Consider the following 7,182-nt stretch of genomic DNA (forward strand, 5'->3'; position numbering starts at 1 on the left):
TATGATTAATCCTTACTTGATTGACTACACTGAACAAAAATATAAACTCAACATGCAACAATTTCAAAGATTTAAATCAGTTACAGTTCATATCAGGAAATCATTCATATTAAATGAATTCATTGGGTCTTAATCTATGGATTCCGCATGACTGTCTGTTGGACACAGACACCTTAAAAAAAATCTGAAAACCAGTTAATATCTGGTGTGACCACCATTTACCTCATGCAGCATGACACATTTCCTTCGCATAATGTTAATCAGGCTGTTGACTGTGGCCTGTGGAATGTTGTCCCTCTCCTCTTCACTGTGCGAAGTTACTGGATATTGGCGGGAACTGGAACACGCTGTTGTACATGTCGATCCAGAGCATCCCAAACATGCTCAATGGGTGCCATGTCTGGTGAGTGTGCAGGCCATGGAAGAACTGGGACATTTTCAGCGTCCAGGAATTGTGTACAGATCCTTGCAACATGGGGCGGTGCATTATCATGCTGCTGAAACATGAGGTGATGGCAGCGGATGAATAGCACGACAATGGGCCTCAGGATCTTGTCAAGGTATCTCTGTGCATTCAAATTGCCATTGATAAAATGCTATTGTGTTTGTTGTCAATAGCTTATACCTGCCTATACCATAACTCCACCTCCACGATGGGGGCACTCTGGTCACAACGTTGACATCAACAAACCACTCGCCCACACAACGCCATACACGCTGTCTGCCATCTGCCCGGTACAGTTGAAACCCAACAACGCCATACACGCTGTCTGCCATCTGCCCGGTACAGTTGAAACCCAACAACGCCATACACGCTGTCTGCCATCTGCCCGGTACAGTTGAAACCCAACAACGCCATACACGCTGTCTGCCATCTGCCCGGTACAGTTGAAACCCAACAACGCCATACACGCTGTCTGCCATCTGCCCGGTACAGTTGAAACCCAACAACGCCATACACGCTGTCTGCCATCTGCCCGGTACAGTTGAAACCCAACAACGCCATACACGCTGTCTGCCATCTGCCCGGTACAGTTGAAACCCAACAACGCCATACACGCTGTCTGCCATCTGCCCGGTACAGTTGAAACCCAACAACGCCATACACGCTGTCTGCCATCTGCCCGGTACAGTTGAAACCCAACAACGCCATACACGCTGTCTGCCATCTGCCCGGTACAGTTGAAACCCAACAACGCCATACACGCTGTCTGCCATCTGCCCGGTACAGTTGAAACCCAACAACGCCATACACGCTGTCTGCCATCTGCCCGGTACAGTTGAAACCCAACAACGCCATACACGCTGTCTGCCATCTGCCCGGTACAGTTGAAACCCAACAACGCCATACACGCTGTCTGCCATCTGCCCGGTACAGTTGAAACCCAACAACGCCATACACGCTGTCTGCCATCTGCCCGGTACAGTTGAAACCCAACAACGCCATACACGCTGTCTGCCATCTGCCCGGTACAGTTGAAACCCAACAACGCCATACACGCTGTCTGCCATCTGCCCGGTACAGTTGAAACCCAACAACGCCATACACGCTGTCTGCCATCTGCCCGGTACAGTTGAAACCCAACAACGCCATACACGCTGTCTGCCATCTGCCCGGTACAGTTGAAACCCAACAACGCCATACACGCTGTCTGCCATCTGCCCGGTACAGTTGAAACCCAACAACGCCATACACGCTGTCTGCCATCTGCCCGGTACAGTTGAAACCCAACAACGCCATACACGCTGTCTGCCATCTGCCCGGTACAGTTGAAACCCAACAACGCCATACACGCTGTCTGCCATCTGCCCGGTACAGTTGAAACCCAACAACGCCATACACGCTGTCTGCCATCTGCCCGGTACAGTTGAAACCCAACAACGCCATACACGCTGTCTGCCATCTGCCCGGTACAGTTGAAACCCAACAACGCCATACACGCTGTCTGCCATCTGCCCGGTACAGTTGAAACCCAACAACGCCATACACGCTGTCTGCCATCTGCCCGGTACAGTTGAAACCCAACAACGCCATACACGCTGTCTGCCATCTGCCCGGTACAGTTGAAACCCAACAACGCCATACACGCTGTCTGCCATCTGCCCGGTACAGTTGAAACCCAACAACGCCATACACGCTGTCTGCCATCTGCCCGGTACAGTTGAAACCCAACAACGCCATACACGCTGTCTGCCATCTGCCCGGTACAGTTGAAACCCAACAACGCCATACACGCTGTCTGCCATCTGCCCGGTACAGTTGAAACCCAACAACGCCATACACGCTGTCTGCCATCTGCCCGGTACAGTTGAAACCCAACAACGCCATACACGCTGTCTGCCATCTGCCCGGTACAGTTGAAACCCAACAACGCCATACACGCTGTCTGCCATCTGCCCGGTACAGTTGAAACCCAACAACGCCATACACGCTGTCTGCCATCTGCCCGGTACAGTTGAAACCCAACAACGCCATACACGCTGTCTGCCATCTGCCCGGTACAGTTGAAACCCAACAACGCCATACACGCTGTCTGCCATCTGCCCGGTACAGTTGAAACCCAACAACGCCATACACGCTGTCTGCCATCTGCCCGGTACAGTTGAAACCCAACAACGCCATACACGCTGTCTGCCATCTGCCCGGTACAGTTGAAACCCAACAACGCCATACACGCTGTCTGCCATCTGCCCGGTACAGTTGAAACCCAACAACGCCATACACGCTGTCTGCCATCTGCCCGGTACAGTTGAAACCCAACAACGCCATACACGCTGTCTGCCATCTGCCCGGTACAGTTGAAACCCAACAACGCCATACACGCTGTCTGCCATCTGCCCGGTACAGTTGAAACCCAACAACGCCATACACGCTGTCTGCCATCTGCCCGGTACAGTTGAAACCCAACAACGCCATACACGCTGTCTGCCATCTGCCCGGTACAGTTGAAACCCAACAACGCCATACACGCTGTCTGCCATCTGCCCGGTACAGTTGAAACCCAACAACGCCATACACGCTGTCTGCCATCTGCCCGGTACAGTTGAAACCCAACAACGCCATACACGCTGTCTGCCATCTGCCCGGTACAGTTGAAACCCAACAACGCCATACACGCTGTCTGCCATCTGCCCGGTACAGTTGAAACCCAACAACGCCATACACGCTGTCTGCCATCTGCCCGGTACAGTTGAAACCCAACAACGCCATACACGCTGTCTGCCATCTGCCCGGTACAGTTGAAACCCAACAACGCCATACACGCTGTCTGCCATCTGCCCGGTACAGTTGAAACCCAACAACGCCATACACGCTGTCTGCCATCTGCCCGGTACAGTTGAAACCCAACAACGCCATACACGCTGTCTGCCATCTGCCCGGTACAGTTGAAACCCAACAACGCCATACACGCTGTCTGCCATCTGCCCGGTACAGTTGAAACCCAACAACGCCATACACGCTGTCTGCCATCTGCCCGGTACAGTTGAAACCCAACAACGCCATACACGCTGTCTGCCATCTGCCCGGTACAGTTGAAACCCAACAACGCCATACACGCTGTCTGCCATCTGCCCGGTACAGTTGAAACCCAACAACGCCATACACGCTGTCTGCCATCTGCCCGGTACAGTTGAAACCCAACAACGCCATACACGCTGTCTGCCATCTGCCCGGTACAGTTGAAACCCAACAACGCCATACACGCTGTCTGCCATCTGCCCGGTACAGTTGAAACCCAACAACGCCATACACGCTGTCTGCCATCTGCCCGGTACAGTTGAAACCCAACAACGCCATACACGCTGTCTGCCATCTGCCCGGTACAGTTGAAACCCAACAACGCCATACACGCTGTCTGCCATCTGCCCGGTACAGTTGAAACCCAACAACGCCATACACGCTGTCTGCCATCTGCCCGGTACAGTTGAAACCCAACAACGCCATACACGCTGTCTGCCATCTGCCCGGTACAGTTGAAACCCAACAACGCCATACACGCTGTCTGCCATCTGCCCGGTACAGTTGAAACCCAACAACGCCATACACGCTGTCTGCCATCTGCCCGGTACAGTTGAAACCCAACAACGCCATACACGCTGTCTGCCATCTGCCCGGTACAGTTGAAACCCAACAACGCCATACACGCTGTCTGCCATCTGCCCGGTACAGTTGAAACCCAACAACGCCATACACGCTGTCTGCCATCTGCCCGGTACAGTTGAAACCCAACAACGCCATGGTGAACATCCCGGGTAGTCAGTGTGGCAATTGTACACTCCCCTAAAACACACTTGAGACATCTGTGGTATTGAATTGTGTGACAAAAACTGCACATTTTAGAGTTCCTTTTTATTGTTCCAAGCACAAGGTGCACCTGTGTAATGAGTATTCTATTTAATCAAATGATTGATATGCCACACCTGTCAGGTAGGTGGATTATCTTGCCAATTGAGAAGTACTCACTTACAGGGATGTCAAAGTTATTGCACAACATTTGAGAGAAATAAAATGTTGGTAAATATGGAACATTTCTGGGATATTTAACACTTTACATGTTGAATTTATATTTTTGTTCACTGTATATTATTTGTATTAGTGTATCTTAGAATATGTCTCCCCCTCTTGCCAATTCATTGTACTGTGGCAAGTCACAAGATAAATGGAGGAAGTTGGGCCTTCAGTGGGAGGAGTTCTAGCTAGATGTAGGAGCGGTCTAGTCTTTTGATAACGTAAAATATACTTTAAGTTGATTGGATATTTACTTTTGTTAGATCTAAAGAAAAATAATTGTAATTAAATTTTAAAAAACATTTTGTTTCCTGAATCTCTCGTGATTTCTTTTTGCAGGAACTTTAATTGTGTATGAGTCGGAAACAACCCTGCTTCAGACATGGGCAGTGGTCAAATGGTAAGGAAGTCACTGCAAAATCTCCTGACTCGATAAACACACACTGGACTCTATGTACTTACCCTGACACCCCCACAAACACACACATATTACATACAGCCACACGTTACTACTGACGCCACACAAACACAAACACATTACAAACAGCCACACGCACACATTAATACTGACGCTACACAAACACACACGCACACACTGGACTCTCTATGTACTTACCCTGACACCATAACAACCCAACAACACGCACGCACACACACACACACACACACACACACACACATTACTACTGACGCCACACACACACACACACACACACTAATACTGATGCCACACAAACACACACACACACATTACTACTGACGCCACACACACACACACACACACACACACACACACACACACACACACACACACACACACACACACACACACACACACACACACACACACACACACACACACACACACACACACACACACACACACACTAATACTGACGCCACACAAACACACACACTCTTTCACACTCACCACATAAGCTAATTCTACTGCCTACTATATATCCTGTCGCCTACTCACTTTACACACAACTATAAGAAGGCATTTCACTGTTAGTCCACACCTGTTGTTTTACGAGCATGTGACGAATACAATTGTATTGGATTTGGTGGATATACTGCATCAGAGAGTAGAAGTAGTGGATATACTGCATCAGAGAGTAGAAGTAGTGGATATACTGCATCAGAGAGTAGAAGTAGTGAATATACTGCATCAGAGAGTAGAAGTAGTGGATATACTGCATCAGGGAGAGTAGAAGTAGTGGATATACTGCATCAGAGAGAGTAGAGGTAATGGATATACTGCATCAGAGAGTAGTAGTAGTGGATATACTGCATCAGAGAGTAGTAGTAGTGGATATACTGCATCAGAGAGTAGTAGTAGTGGATATACTGCATCAGAGAGTAGTAGTAGTGACATACTGCATCAGAGAGTAGAAGTAGTGAATATACTGCATCAGAGAGTAGAAGTAGTGGATATACTGCATCAGAGAGTAGTAGTAGTGGATATACTGCATCAGAGAGTAGTAGTAGTGGATATACTGCATCAGAGAGTAGAAATAGTAGATATACTGCATCAGAGAGTAGAAGTAGTGGATATACTGCATCAGAGAGTAGAAGTAGTGAATATACTGCATCAGAGAGTAGAAGTAGTGGATATACTGCATCAGGGAGAGTAGAAGTAGTGATATACTGCATCAGAGAGTAGAAGTAGTGATATACTGCATCAGGGAGAGTAGAAGTAGTGATATACTGCATCAGAGAGTAGTAGTAGTGGATATACTGCATCAGAGAGTAGTAGTAGTGGATATACTGCATCAGAGAGTAGTAGTAGTGGATATACTGCATCAGAGAGTAGTAGTAGTGGATATACTGCATCAAAGAGTAGTAGTAGTGGATATACTGCATCAGAGAGTAGTAGTAGTGACATACTGCATCAGAGAGTAGAAATAGTAGATATACTGCATCAGAGAGTAGAAGTAGTGATATACTGCATCAGAGAGTAGAAGTAGTGATATACTGCATCAGAGACAGTAGTAGTAGTGATATACTGCATCAGAGAGTAGAAGTAGTGATATACTGCATCAGAGACAGTAGTAGTAGTGATATACTGCATCAGAGACAGTAGTAGTAGTGATATACTGCATCAGAGAGTAGACGTCGTGGATGTACTCTAGCAGTGAGAGTAGAAGTAGTGGATGTTGTTTCCATTGATGAATGGGACAAGTCTGTTCTTGACGTAGAATAAATGTGTGATAGTATGCTGCAGCTCGTCGATCCTTGTCACGTACGGGCTGTCGCCACACCGGGTTCCACGTCTATAACACGTACGGGCTGTCGCCACACCGGGTTCCACGTCTATAACACCTACGGGCTGTCGCCACACCGGGTTCCACATCTATAACACGTACGGGCTGTCGCCACACCGGGTTCCACATCTATAACACGTACGGGCTGTCGCCACACCGGGTTCCACGTCTATAACACGTACGGGCTGTCGCCACACCGGGTTCCACGTATATAACACCTACGGGCTGTCGCCACACCGGGTTCCACATCTATAACACGTACGGGCTGTCGCCACACCGGGTTCCACATCTATAACACGTACGGGCTGTCGCCACACCGGGTTCCACGTCTATAACACGTACGGGCTGTCGCCACACCGGGTTCCACGTCTATAACACCTACGGGCTGTCGCCACACCGGGTTCC

This window comes from Salvelinus alpinus, chromosome 5, assembly GCF_045679555.1.
Source record: "Salvelinus alpinus chromosome 5, SLU_Salpinus.1, whole genome shotgun sequence".
Taxonomy (NCBI): domain Eukaryota; kingdom Metazoa; phylum Chordata; class Actinopteri; order Salmoniformes; family Salmonidae; genus Salvelinus; species Salvelinus alpinus.